A 16,162-nucleotide genomic window follows, 5' to 3' on the forward strand; every position below is an offset into this window, starting at 1 on the left:
TGAACAATAGAAACAGTCGGATTGGATACCGATGGGGGGAACGATGGGGACTTAAATAATTCAACAACTTAATGGACCCAATACTGCTCTTTACTTTGGCTTCCTTTCACTTCTTTGTATCTCTAATGCAAGGTGTCTTTAAGAATGTGAGTCGCACAATCGAATCTAGGCAAGTGTGAAATCTATACACTATTGTTTGGCATTTAGTCCCCAGCTTGACATGTTGTTTCTCTTGGGACTACCGGGTTCTCAATGCTTTTTAACTTAAGCACGCCTATTTGATCATTTAAAGCTGTACCCATCAGACAATAAGGTAACGAATTAAAAGCTTCATGTATATTTGATTGGTGTGCCCCTTGTGTACAGACGTCATCTTCTGCATGCCCGCCCAAACTGAATACGGGGGCAATCCGATTCCCTTCTACCCATCCCTCCCCGGAGCTCAACCGATCCGCCGCAAAGACACCCCCATCAAGAGATAATGCAGAGATAGCTAGAATTAATAGACTTAGGATCGATGAATCGCAAGAAAACACACCGACATTCAAAACCCATTTAGGGTATTGTCCCGTTCTTAACCCTGCACCATCTCCCTGATCGGTACACAAAACGTCGCCAATCTATACAGCTCTTGTACAAAAGCAGTTGCCTCAGTTCGCAACGGACTTGTTGATTGAGAGGTATATCCATATAAGCAGTGGCTTTATTAACAAAGCTTATTGCACCTACACAAACAGCAGCATTTAGGCAGTGGCGAAGCAGAATTGCGCCGGCGGGAGAAACCGTGGTGGATATTTTTACAGCTTGTACGGTTGGTTAGAGAGGCGAGCTGATTGGCTGAGTGACATGAAGTAACCATTGCGCCCTCTGGTGTTAATTAACTGTCGTGTTTGCCAACCCCACCCAAGCAATTAGCAAATAATGATTTTGTTACGGGGTTCTCTCGTCCGTCAAGAACTTTTTCTCCCCCCCCCCCCCATAACTGACGAGACAACCGTTGTGCGCCGGAAAATAACGCGTATTGAGGTAGATATTCCGATTCAGCGAGCGCACAAGGACTATAGAATCATTCGCTGCTCTCAATTGTTTGCAAGAGAAAATGTCATTTTGGAGCAAACTCGGTCCACCTTGTCTCCGTTCACGATTCATTACTTTCCTGCCCCGAAATTTCGTTCAGGAAAATGCGAGTGGGGAGAATGAAGCGTTCAGGGCCCTAACGTAATTTTGTCTCGCCGTCGAAGCCGACGGTGAGGCACAACACGAAGCGAGCATCCCTTGCCCCCGTTAGTTAACTGAACCTGCACGCCTTCAACTCGTATTGCTTTACAAATTAACCCGTCTTTGCGGGCCGTTCTTTCCGCATAACTGCCCTCTTCCCAATTCCCCGTTATTTGATCACTGTCAAATTAATTACAGTCCCGACGGGTGCTGTCAATCAAAGCGATTGAATCTTGGGTGCCAGTGACAGCGAAGGGGGGAGAGGGAGCCCCCCAGGGTTGCATTCCTTGAATAGAGCCTGACTCCGGGGGCTTGTTGGCTGATTGGCAGACCCTCCATTACAGCGCAGGCGCAATCGCTCGCAGCGTTAACTGAACATTGGTAAACTGTTGTCAGTATCAACTAATGGGGGTACATAATATAACTGTTATTTAACGATCATATACTATAGGTCAATTTCATATGATGTTTACCAATATCTTAAGTGACACTCTCTTGATAAGGAAAACAATGATATTCGATAGCCGCTACCTTTCATAATTACACGTTGGTCACATTTATTGATCAGTTACTATTACGTCATAATTTATACATTGGCTCATATTCACTGTGTGCAAAAGTTTCAAACTAGACCAACTCTGGCATCCAACTTAAAGCATTGCACGCGTTGTTTTTAATATCATGCTGATTTTACTTTACAAGATGTCGAAATATCAGCACAAACACTGTGCTGGAAACGCTACGACTCGGAATCTGGAACCCTGACTGACCCTCCTCATCAGCCTGTGACTGTATACGGGTCAACTCTGACCCGAGTTTGAGGTTTGAGCTGAACTTGTTGACTTTGAAACCAAAATATTCTTCTGTGGATGCAAAAGAATAAAATAATATCACTAAGTCCCGTTCACCGTGACAAGTCTATGTCAGAAAAGGGGGAAATATTATTGATGACATTAATTATCAGTAAAAAGGATTGTCTTTTATGGCTAAAAGTTATTCGAAAAAAAATCACAATAGACCTATAAGTGACCCTTACAATAACATCACACCCGGCCAGTCTGCTGCCCCATGGTCTGCCATTTTTAGAGTCAAATTGTACGTCAATATATCATAATGGGAGCGTGCAACAACATGCAGGCGGCGCGCACGTTGCCTAACGACACTGCACAGTTGGAGGAAACTGACTTCTAGAACTGCGATGATGACATCAGATGACTTGGGTCACTACATTGCTGCATTTCGGTTGTGTAAACGCCAACCGAAGCCAAAATGGTTATTTGAAAAGGTGTTCAAAAGGTTTTATCAAAAAACTGTGAAACGGCCGCACGTTTAACCGCTTTTCGATGCTTCAGTGTATGACTATGAGCAAGTACTGTAACGGACACAGTTTGGAAGAGTACACACACAAAATAACTATATCAACGAAGGTGGCTTCAAAATTAACTTGAGTGTTGTGATGCACTCGTTTTCGAATAGAGTAAGTTCGAGAAACTCCATCCATCCTCATAGTAAAAATATTATTATAAATCTCATTTTACTTGATACCCTTTCAGAGCAAAATTTGAACTGTGACGTCAGAGGAAGCTTGAATTGGGTCAACAGGTCAAATTCAATGCCATATTGAATATCTTTAAAATTCAGGAATGAACAGAAAATTCCCTGCATGAAAAATTGTACAGACCCGGTTACTTGCAATGTGACGTCATGTCGAACTTCTTGGGGTTTTGACAAAACTTGCACCTAAAGGGTACCTAACACATTGTCATATTATTTTACACTGTTTTTTTTAAAGCATGCGGTTAGAGACATATAATTATGCTCTGCGTTTTTCTATGGAATCTATCTATTGGAAAATGAGTGGATCACAAAACTGACTTGCCTTGGAGCTCCTATTCTTTAAAAAGACGATGCTGATTTTCTGTTAATAAAATGAATAACGTGATATGTGCTGTGGTTTAATATAATATAGTCGGCGTGTAACTCGCAGTGTTGAGGAGATCTTGCGCTTGATATTACAACGAGCTAAGATCGATCTTAACTATGTATCAATCTTAATTGCTAAGCAAAGTGTGATGTCACAATACATATATTGAAACTTATCTTTAGATACATCTTACTAGTGCTTCTGTGAACGAGCCCGGGTTCAGGCAGTATATTAGTGTGTACCGGTCAGCAGGCGTCCCGTACCAATTAACATGAATCTGTTCGTCAAACGCGAGTTGTTGTTCAGGATATTTAAGAAGCATTAATGCCGCTTTCATTTTTTTTTTTTTTTTTGCCAAAACGATGGCAAATAAACAACATTCCTATTCAATAGAAAGTGGGCCTACTGTTTTAGCACATACATTAGTTGCCCAGTCACAGATCCTATTCATATTGACAAAAACAATGAGTTGAATTGCTACACTATATATTTTATTTATTTGGACAATGCAATCAAAACATACGAGCACTGACGTCCAGGAGCAGTTTTTTCTGCACTTTAGAATTGCCATCCTAAAAATATTGCTGTTTTTACTTTTATGGTTTTTCATTTTTGAACGATTTGAAAGAAACGAAACTTTCCCATAAAAAGCACCACGACAGTGACAATTTCGCATTGCCGAAACAAACATTGCGTCATGGGAAGGGCAAAGGACAACAAATAATTATTATCAACAAAAGATGTTCCCTCCCAGACAAACGACTTGTACCTACGGGTGGAATACGGTTCTTCAAAGGTACTCAACATGTATAATATGGGGCAAAGACCGGACCTTAACAATCCTAAACATACAAAAGTACAAGTCATCGTTGTTCCAGAAAAAAAATACACAACATGAAAACGGACAACAACTTTGTTTCTTCTTCCTTGTTTGACAGACAGTTTGCGAACACATGTCATTATTCAACCGGCTGGCTTTGATGCATGGGGTCTGGTGAAGTTATCACCTCGTAACTTCCGACACCTCTGGTTTACTTGATCACCCCCGTAATTTACTCCCGGACTCCCCATCGAGAATCTTATTAACAGTCGCAGCAACAACGACACACACACAGTCAGCTCAGGTGATGAAGTAAAACCCGCACCCAGATAAAACCAAAAAATAATAAAGTACGGGCTTGTTGTTTGGTTATACACTGATAAACCTTGTCAGTGATTAGTGACTGTTTAAAATCTCATTAGTACTTCCGTCATTGAGAAGTATTAACACTTCCTATGCTAATAACACCGGGCTGGATTATGAAAACAACTGGCCACACGGTATCTCAACCCAGTCCTCCATTTATTAGGTTTGGTTCCCTGGCGTTGTGTGTTTATGAGGTGATGATGATTTGACAGGAGATATCATTGATGCAGTACGGTGGGGGGGGGGGGGGGGGGGGGTCATGGACCTCGTCATCGATCACGTGATGAAGCATCCGTCACGTGATGTCATGTACAGCAGGTTTCTTTTTAAGTGGTAACCATCATCAAAGACTGGACTAGTGTGAAAATTTGTACTTCAACCGTTGTCGTTATTTTGATTGATATTATCACACATCGCAATGCGTAAACTGTTAGAGTTTATTACATAATTCTGGACACCAGTCAAATAACTATGCGTTAGATCTGGCATTTGGCTGGTCCCCGGCTTTGCACTGCTCAGAATGATTTACTGTTGAGCTAATTATCCAGTCTGACATTCAGGATTGGCAGAGCTGAGTCCCTGTACAGTGTTCATGTTTTGTGTGATCAACTATACTAAAGAAATAACAAACATGTGAACAAGTATGAAGTTTGGCTTAATTCATTGTGAGTCGGGAGAAAAACCATGAAAAACCATGCACAATTATCAGCACGATAACAAAGTTTTCTTAACTTTGCTTGTAATAACCTAGTTCAGTTAATGTATTGCTTAGGTTTGCAGATACGGATTTCTTGAAAATACCTATATTAACTTCATTTCAGAAGGAAATATTTCAAACCCCAATAATGATTCTAGGGGCATAAACTTTCATAATCAGAAAGCGTTCAGACTAGAATCAAACAATGACTTTGTTTTCCTTACAAATGCTGTATAAAAGCTATATGGGGTGGAATCAAGGGCATGCACTTTGGAAAGACACAAAATATAATTGAACATTACATTTCTTTTATTTGAAATGGGGAACAAGCTCCCCCCCCCCCCCTCCCCATCCCCTCTACCCAACCGGAACTGACCCCATGTCACTACACCACGCACCACCCCTCACAGAGCCAATTAATCTACATCAGTTTGGACAAGATGGGGGTCTATAATAATAAATAAGCTGTTTTGTTGTGTCGGGCATTAACAATGCACGTTGTGCATGCATGCTGAAGCGTGTGTAACTGAACTTGACGGCTGGACAAAAGGCTACATTATTTGCCCCCAAGTTATTGGTAACCAAACAAAGTCTAGCCGGATTGGAGGTATTAGTCTTGAGTCACAGGTGTGTTCTTGAATAGTTGTGACATCCTTATTAAACCATAGAGCTATGATGCATAAACTTAACATAATCAACTAAATTTTAGTTCTGATGCTCACACAATGCATGACCATTGCGGAGACTTTAAAATTCAAACAAGTCCTACTATAAGTCACATGTCTGTGTCGTCATCACCAGAAGGCCCACAACAAGCACGAGTAAGAAGGGTAGGCTGCAGTTAGACAAGAAGAAGTTCTTTTTACTGTACGAACTGATGAGTTTGAAGTTGGTATAAAAAGCTCTGTAGTGTTTACAAAAAAAGGGGGTGAACTTGAACATTCCAAGGACTATAGTTATTACTAGCTATGGTTATAATCGAAAATTGTACTTTTCGGTTCATACATTCAAGAGCTGTATAAGTAACAGCTGAACCGAGTTTTGAAATGTGACCCTTTCTTCATGTCAAATGTTAAAAAATCAATTATTGCAATGCAGGAAGTCCAGGCTCTGTGCCTATTTTGCAAACAATGTCAAAGGTCACATGATACCTTCATCGTGGTGTTTCCAACAAAAACAATTAGTCACATAAAGTAAGTCGAACGGTTTTTTTCTTCATTTAGTTACTTTTTTAAAAGATAAATTAATAAAAGACACAGATTTCATCTTATAAGATTAAATATAAATGTTTCATGAAGATGATCTGAGCATACTGATTGAAACGTATTGCACCAGTGGTTCGTTTTCAGAACCACACAACTCTTCAAGAGATTGCATGGATTATGTTGCCACAAACTTTTTTTAAATCTTTTAAGATTTAAAAATACAAAATCATTAAAATCACTTCGTGTTTTTTCTTCATAATAGACTAATCGCTTAGGATAATAATTAAATGTTATTAACTATATTTTAATTTTACTGCCTATCAAGAAGATAATTCTGCCATCAAAGTCAAATACTGATGTTTACTCATCCCATGTTTGAACAATGTAAAGCACTTTCGACAAGGGTCTAATATTTGACTTGATTAGTCAATTAATTGGTACATTGTTTGTTTTACTTTTATTGCGTTTAAGTACAAAGCACTGCGGGTAGTAATGTTCTCAAAACCTTGAAGTTACATCCATTTTCTCTCTCTCTCGATCAATCACATTTGACAGTAATTTTCACAAAAACTAATGGAAATATTACAAGCTAGCAATTTGGAAAAATGACAAGCTAAATTTGAGGAAAATTATGACGGGAGTAATTTTGACGAGGTCATTGAGTGTTCATTCCAACTCGCACAGGCGAGAGATGTGACTATGTCAAAAAAGTCATTTTTGAATCACCGCAATTAATGTATGACATGAAGAGGTTCTCTGGATGATTGTATTTTCTGGTTGGACACTATTGGTAATTGTCAAAGACCAGTCTCCCCACTTGCTGTATCTCAACATATGCATAAAATAACAAACCTGTGAATATTTGAGCTCAATCGGTCGTCGAAGTTGCGAGATAATAATGAAAGAAAAATACCCTTGTCACACGAAGTTGTGTGCTTTCAGATTATTGATTTCGAGACCTCAAATTCTAAATCTGAGGTCTTGAAATCAGATTCGTAGAAAATTACTTCTTTCTCGAAAAATACGTCACTTCAGAGGGAGCCGTTTCTCATAATCATTTACACTATCAATCTCTTCCAATTACACGTTACCAAGTAAGGTTTTATGCTAATAAATATTTTGAGTTATTACCAATAGTGTCCACTGCCTTTAAACCATGATGGTTGTGTCCTAATCAATGCTTCAATAACGCGGCCAGTGCGATGACTCGCCCTATATTAGGCTAAGGCAAGACTCCCACTCTTCCATGCAATGACCACTTTCAGTCTCACATTGTTACATTGCTCTAATCCCGTCTATATTTAATTAAACCTCTGCAAACAAAACAATTATTAACAAATCATTTATCGGGGTATTGTACGAATCAAGTTAATCGCTTACTGTCACTCTTAATTATGCAACAAAATGTCCGCATAAAGCCGGTCAAAGTAATTGACTATATCTGTGGAGCTAGGGGGGGGGGGCATCAATCTTAATCAGCACTAATTACTGGGAGCCCGCTCTCGATGATTAGCAGTATTTAATTAGCTAACGATATGTCCAATCCGCCTTATGTTTCTTGTAATGATTTCTGCTTCGTCTGTCAAAATTGCGGGTAAAGGGAAATGTCCATCAATATAACTTCCTTTCATAAAATCATAACCAAGCTTTGGTATACATGATGGTGGAAGGAAATTACGATCACAGTAAAGCTATACACTCAGTGGGTATCCGAACTGCGGTGCAAAGGTTGGCAATAAGAGATGTTTCATTCCTAACTAATGGAACATGCAAAACCTATGCTGCTCTATACTTAAATCAGTTTAAAAGTTTTATGAGGTTTTATCACGCAATTGTTTTTAAAAGAGTAAACTCCCATCCATCCACTGTACGCACGAGAATCAACCTCTGAAAATAAAAGCACATCAACACAGGTGAATAAAATGCAGTTTTAATGAAAATGGACAAACTATTCATGATTGTGCATGTGTGAATTCTATTTCGAATCGGTGATCTGCACAAGCGTGCTGTGCCTAATTAGTAGTAATCTTGTAAACAAACATTACATGCTATCATGTGTCTCAGAACAAATATTGTTGCGAAATACTTTTTTAATGAGTTCTTCTAACTAGATAAAAAGACCAGTGAATTTATTTGTCCTCGTGTTTTCGATCGAAAAGCCTTTAGTATTTTATTCGTTGTTTTTACAAAATAAGATAACTTTACAGTCTTCAACATATAAAGAAAGTTAACTCTTCTGAATTTTTTTCAGCAGGCACCAAGTTATTGTATTTGCAAATACCCATCAAAATGGTAATATTTATTTTACATCACAGGTAAAATAAGTCAATTAAAAACCCTAAAAACATTTGCGTTGGCCGGGAGTCGAACCCGGGTCAATTGCTTGGAAGGCAACTATTCTTACCGCTATACCACCAACGCTGTACAATAAAATTTGTTCGTTTGCAATATTTATAAGCGTTTGCAAAAAAATAATATTTTTGCTGAGTCGGCAAAAAGGGGCAAGAATTGCAGATGCATACGTGGCACGAGAGAGCGCACCCTCGATCTGTACACACACGAAGGTACGTACACACACCACAGGTCATGGCTTAGCCTGCATGTATACGTGGATAATGTACAGGTCTTGTGTGAGTAGAGTGAATCGCTTTGCTGATGAACTTTGGATTTTATTAAACTATTATGTCATCGGTGATAAACTACTTATGATAAACACTGATAATAAGGAATGAGTTTCCATGGCAAACAAACTATAACGAGTTTGGCACTATCTATGATAAACACTGGTAATAAGGAAAGAGTTTCTATGGGAAACAAAATACGACGAGTTTGGCATTATCGACATTGGAGTATAACAAGACTTGTTGCCCCTTGTCGCTGGATGACTAGGTCCAAGTCTGCTTTCAGTCGAAAGCTCATTGATGATCAAAGTTGAGGGAGATAAATCCTGAAGACTCAAAAATAAATGTTCTAATGGGCATTAGAAATAAGCAAAAATGTGACATGCACTGACATTAAGTAAAAAATGTGGGTTTTGATTTCACTTAAATTAACAACCTGGGGCGTATAACAAAAGTTGTTCACCATTCAAAGGATCCCTACATATGTGTTTTGCTTATTTCATCAGCTTTCTTTCTAGGTTGAACATTGGAACAAATAAAAACTACCATTTTCACGAGGTTTGAGTATGTTATACTCGGTACCATGCTGATTCTGATTGTCTTGGGACAATTATAAATGTATAATATTAGAGCTTGCGAAACAAGGTAAGATGTCCACCGTGTAAACGAATAAATGCTCAATCAAACCGAATTCGATTGTCTATTTGACGACTGATTGTTTTTATGGTTCGTATTTTGTGTAACTGTCATAACACGCTGACGCAATAAGGCAGCCATGGGCGATACATAATAAGAATGATTACCACGCACACTGAAATCGCTTCCAGGATAAATAACAGAAACTTAGCGATGAACCCGAACTGAAACAACAAATTGGAAATGATGTCTTTCTTCATTAACGCCTATTTCCACTCCCTCCATGTACTGAGCGAGTAGCAGAAGGGGGAAGATGTCATGTTAGGCTAGGGGGTCGTGAGCGGTACCTCGCCGCTGGGCCCTTCCCCGTGTGTCAGCCCCTGGTCAACGGTGCAGGTGGATACGATGGAATCCAACGGCCCCGTTGACTCAAGACAAACACGAATTACTGCACCATCATCCGCTATCATCTCCTTCCATCCCCTCATCAATTATCTCTTGGGAACTGTCTTCTTAAACGTTTGACAGCATTCAACCTTTATAAAAACGTGGAACATGCGTCTCATTTCAGACTCATGTAAAAACAGCCCGCGAGTTACCCGTTGCGGCCTGGCAAAATAAATGACGGGCCTAAGAGCGACTTCGATCGTTAAAACACGTTTTCAAACGCCAGGGAAAGGCAAATAAGAAACGGTCAAACTAAATAGCATTAGCCAGTCGTCAATAAATTAGCAACTTCCCTGTCCAAGACTTGTTAGACTTAATAGTTTAATCAGATCTTTAAATGATATTAAAGTTTGGCCTTTCCTGATTTAATTTGCAAAAGCATTGGGCAATACCCACAGCTTGCCTTAGAAATACCATTTTACATGTGTATTAGACTCGCTTTCCGTGAAGTAAAGAACACGGTTAGGAGAAAATATCTGAGCATGATACCCCCATGAATAACTGTTCAGTATCTAAATTAAAAACTAAGTAAATGAATACCTAGATTTAAAAGAACAATTATTTTGTTTTATTTTATTTTAAATCTTCGGATATAATTCTTTGTCGGCAGGGGCCGTCCAGGGTAAGGCAAAAGTTTTAAAAGCTGCCATCAAAGCGATGTGCCCTCCCAGACCCCTCCAACAAAAAAACATACATGTTTATAAAAAAAATACAGAAAATAAAAGCATGAATTTTAAAAAAGATATGAATTTAAAAAAGAATATTTAAAACTATCGTTTCCCAGTGTTCATTTCTCCGTAACAAGCCGGGACTATTTTGTGGCATTGTGACTCAATGGTTATAACAGATTTCAGAGGGGCGAGTGCAATATTAAATACAAAGTAAATTATGGTCAAATCTGGAGAAAAACTGATTGATTCAAAACCTGAAAAATCAACTGCATATCGGAATACTAGACTGGCCAGAATCATGCTGGATGAACGACATTAAAGGGTAGTCCCTAAGCATAATATTGGTAAAGATTTCGAAGATTGTCTTGTAGAACAATTCCCTTGAAACATGTTGTCCTGAAATGAGAACAGTGACGAATTTACACCAGTGTCTTGTGACTCCCCATGACCGAAAGCTTTACAATTCAAAGGTTTGTTGTTTAATAAACAGACCATGTTGTTTACGAAAAAAAGTGTGACCTTGTACATTCCAGAGTATTTCTGACAGGCAAGATCCTACACGCTGGTCTTAAGGGAAACTTTGTACATTTTGTTCCATAATTACCGCATATATTCATACAAGAGATCTAAGCAATAATTGTTGAACTAATTTTGAGATGTGTCACCTTTCTTCAAAAGTTGGTACAAATTAGCCAGATACTGTATACGATTGAAAGTTTCATTCCATTGGATTGTGTACAAACCGTGTCTGTATGAAGTAAAGGCTTTGTGGCTCTTTTGTAAATATGTGATGTTACTATTGTCTATTGGGTCACCCTAAGTATGGATACTGATCTTTGAAATGATTACCAATTTCGTTTCGTTTATTAATTTTATAGGAGTACAAAAGGGCAATTACCACCAACTGACCAACTTAAATAAATGGTGTATTGGTAGCACCCCTGAAGGTTTTCAAACATTTTTGTGCAATTCGTGAACAATTTCAACTATGCAAAAAAGAAAAGAAAAAAAACAAGGAAATAGTATCAAACAATTGAACAATTAACACTGAAAACACTGTTAATGGAGTTATTTGAGCTTTAAAAAAGCTAAGAATTTGCGTGGCAAGGATGCAAAAACGATTTGTGTCAAGGGATCTACCCTAACGTTGTTCACGTGCCAACATTCGGCCCCATATTGAAGGACAACCCATATCTCAACCTCAAAAGTTTGTTGGGAAATATTGGCGGGAAACTTCTGATAACCCTGGATTTAATGAGAGGGAGGAAACCCCGCGTGAATCTTAACAGGTTGGCCGACGGGTCTGACATTTGACACTGATTGCTAAGTGAAAATGAAGCAGGGCGTGAAGAGAGGGTCACCCAAGAGAAATCAACCCTTAAACAAGGCACGACCTCAAGGTCATGTCAAAGGTCCCCAAAACCGACAAGCCAAAGTGACAAGCTTCGCTTCTCTTTTCCCCAAAGAGTTGGGCTGTGAGGAAGATGTGATGTGTTGCGGTAGGGTAAGGTTTCAGTCAAGCGGCTTCTTTAAAGGCACGATACCCTTTTTGTAATTGTCAAAAACCATTTTTCTCGCTTGGTGTATCTCAACATATGCATAAAAATAAAAATAAATTGAAAATTTGGGCTTATCGAAGTTGCAACAACAAAAAATAGGACAGAAAAAACCTTGTTGCACAAAAATGTGCTTTCAGATGCCTCAGGAGGCTTCAGGCCTGAACTATTTTTTAAGAATAACATGTTTTAGATAGAAATCACCTCTTTCTCAAAAAACATCTTACTCAGAAGGGAGTCGTTTCTCTCAATGTTTTATACTACCAACAGCTCTCCGCTGCCCGATGCTACCAAGTTTATGCTAAAATAGATTTTGAGTAATTATCAAAGGTGTCCATTGCCTTTATGTCAAGGCTTGTACAACACAACACCCAATCAACACACAAGAAAAAACTGTACTCTGTCGCCATCATGAAATCTGCCAAATGGTTTGCCCAAAATTAAACACGAGGTTCGACGTTAGTGAATCTGTTTATGTGCGTCATTGTTCGCTTTTTATACACAATTTAGCAGAAAGCATTACCATAACCTTTGGGTACCTGAATTTTAGACACACATTTCACTAATGCCAGAAGAAGGTGGAAGGAAATGATCCCTCAAAAGTGCTGCTCCTGTCGAAGAAAGGTAATACAATCAGTTATACGAGGTTTTGGAGAATGTTCGTGTTGTCACCGAGTGTCACTGTCATGTCACTGCCGTGTCACTGTCGTGTCACATTGTCTGTGTCACTGTCCTATTACTCTCATGGCTCTGTCATGTCACATTGGATGTGTCACTGTCGTGTCACCCTAATTGTACCACTGAGTTTGCTTGCGAGTACTTTGATGATACTACCAATACCATGACGGGCTCATCATTTCTACTTGATGACTATCTACGCTGTGCTTGCTTGAAACGAAAACTGCATCCAGCCAAATCAGATCTGCTTAATTTATGCTATGTACTACATTGCATTGTCTATTAGCTATTATTTATAATTCAGAGAACCACTTTATAAAATGTCAATTGACCTCAAGGCAATTGAAGCTTGCAAATGAAACATGATTTAATTAATACTATCTCATGCGAGCCATAATGCCGAATTATCTAAAGAGTTCTGTTTGGATGGCTGAGTAGCAAGGGAACGAAAGTTGGTTGTTATTCGTTTTTCGTTTTGGGGAGGGGCGGGTTGGGGCGTGTGTAAACATGAGGTCTCGAATCAAATTCGCGGAAAGTTACTTCTTGCTCGAAAACTACGTCACTTCAGAGGGAGCCGTTTCTCACAATGTTTTATACTATCAACCTCTCCCTATTACTCGTTACCAAGTAAGGTTTTATGATAATAATTATTTTGAGTAATTACCAATAGTGGCCACTGCCTTAAAATCTAATATTATACTATAAGACTACCTCCCCCCAAACAAAACTTTTGTGCATCTTACTCAATCATGCGTTTTACTTGTTATATTACTGTCAATGTTTTAATTTGGCTAGACTCACGAGTGGCGTACCAAGTGCTTTCCGGAGCATCTTAAATCACATGAAACAGCAGCAGTGTTTGACTATGGCGAGCAGTTAAACACTATAATCATCTTCAACAGAGGGCGACATTTACTAACAGCAAGGGTAAAATAAAAATGTTAGGCGATTGACTGATTGATCCATGTTGAGAGTAAAGCCACAATGGGTAAACTGTGTGATGACTGGGCCACGTTTAATATAACTAGAAATTATCTAACAAGTGTTTGGGAATTGGATGGGATACCGGGGTTCAGTTTAACATGAATTATTTTTTTTTTTTCTCCAAAAACACGTTCTTGGTGACATCTCAAGAAACAGCTATCATGTAACTGCTATAGAGAAGACACATGTTGCTTGAACCCTTGCTCTATGCTTAAATCATTCTTTCACCCGAAAACATAATAGTTAAGGCAATGGACACTAATTACTCAAAAGTAACTGTTAGCATAAATACTTACTTGGTGGCGAGCAATGGAGAGCTGTTGAAATTGAGGTAATTTCTCACTCAAATAATTATTACAAGCCTTTTCGGACTGGAGCCTTTTATCGGGCATCTGAAAGTAAACCAATTTGTGCAACAAGGGGTGTTATTTTCTTTCATTATTCTTTTGCAACTTCGATGACCAATTGTGCCCAATTTGTTATCATTTTTATGCATGTGTTGGGATACACCAAGTGAGAACACAAGTCTTTGACAATTACCAAACGTTGTGTTCATTGCAAAAAGGAATATTAACAGTGTGGACAAAATTGCACGTTTTTTTTTTTCTTCAAAAACAACATGATCGGGCACGCCTGGGAGCCAAGAAAATCACAACCGAAGGTGGAAACAGTGACAGGATTGGTGAATAGTGACGATAACAAGCTATTATGACAAGATTCATGACGGAGGTGACGACGATAGGGTTCGGGGTGGAGACAATGACTTAGAAGACGATGATAAAATGACAAGATAACCATAATGGCTACGGATCAGACAGTAAGAGTGAGACAGTCACAGGGGAACGGTGATGATGATGGTGACAACGACGATTACAAAATGACAAGATCACCGAAGTGGCTACGAATCGGACAGTGTAGGAACGAGACAGTCACAGGGAAACATGACGATGATGATCATGGTGACACCGACGATGACACTTACGATCGTTGTCACTGGAGTAAACCTGCCACTAATGGCGATAAATTCTAGCGATGCTCGTTACTATGGCGACGGTAAGAGGGACAATGACGTAGACTGATAAACGACGGAGCGTTAGACTCGACTGCTCTTTGGACATTTTTGTGTCTGTGTTAGTCCTAGACAACAAGTACCTCGGAATCCCACAACGGAATCCCTTTGATGTAAAGTGGCGGCGAGGAGAAACACAGTGCGAAATTGACGGGCACAGCACGGAGCACAAACACTCGCAATCAATCCACTTTCCCCCCTCCAATCTCCCCCAAAGTCCACGATTACGAGCACGAAACACGAAACTCAATCAAAATCTTCCCGCACTGTCCTCGGTTGTCCGGCCACCTGAGCTTGCACCCATACACCCGGCCGGCCCTCTCAGCAAGATTAATCATGAGGTAGGCTCGTCAAGAATTGACATTGAAATCCAAGACTTGTCGAGGTTCCCGCCAAAATTAACAAGTTGAGTGCGGAGTCACAGGGCCCTAACGTGATCTAGTCAGTGAAAAGCCTCTCCTGTGTATAAAAGTCATTGAGGAAACTGAACAACGTGGCAACCCGTTTTGCTGAGCAATCGACTATTTTCATATGCAATTAATCACTGGTTGTTGTGAGTACAAACTCTGTGTGAATAGGATACATAAATCCCTGGTTTAGACGAATGGCAACTATTTGTTTGTGAACTCAAGGTAACATTACACCTGGCAGTTTCCTATTAGAATCTTAATCATACACAAATATATGTACACTTGTTAAATTTGCTCTTGAAAAACTTGACGACACTTTCTAGGCTTCAATAGTACTCAGTTTACTCGTAGATACTGTACAATTTCGCCGATTTGAAACTTGGGCCTTATAATATGTCAGAAACAAACATACGGACATTTTGGCTGAATTAATATTAATTCCCGGTTTGGGCAGAATATACCATCGGTAAACCAAATCAGAGAAAGTATATAGTTAATCCACTATTAGAAAAAGGGGTCTTCGTCACAGCTCTTCAAAAGTCTTCGTCACAGTTGTTCAGAAGAAGAAGCTCTATAAAAAGAAAGAATACAAAATGAGAGATGATACATGTTGCCTTCTCAAAATGAGAACGAATAGCACATTCCTTTGTCAATGTGATGTTATATTGTTTCTCGTCCATGCAAATCAGTATCATAAAACCGAGGCTGGAAGGAATTAGTCTGGTACCCTAAAGAGTTAATAAGAACAAAAACTGTTTTGCTATTTGGTTCTCTTGCTTGGAACCTAAACTAAGTGGTCTATTTCTCGCGTTATAAAGCGATCCACTTGTGACCAAAGTGGTCCCAAAAATGTTCGAATA

At 39.2% G+C, this 16,162-nt stretch overlaps 1 non-coding gene across 1 annotated transcript; it reads right to left on the reverse strand.

Annotated features, from left to right (window-relative positions):
• Nucleotides 1-8,579: 8,579 nt before the first annotated feature.
• Trnag-ucc lies at nucleotides 8,580-8,651 on the reverse strand. Its single transcript has one exon. It is a non-coding gene; the product is annotated as a tRNA-Gly (tRNA).
• Between the last annotated feature and the right edge of the window lie 7,511 nt (nucleotides 8,652-16,162).

This window comes from Asterias rubens, chromosome 1, assembly GCF_902459465.1.
Source record: "Asterias rubens chromosome 1, eAstRub1.3, whole genome shotgun sequence".
NCBI classification, from domain to species: domain Eukaryota; kingdom Metazoa; phylum Echinodermata; class Asteroidea; order Forcipulatida; family Asteriidae; genus Asterias; species Asterias rubens.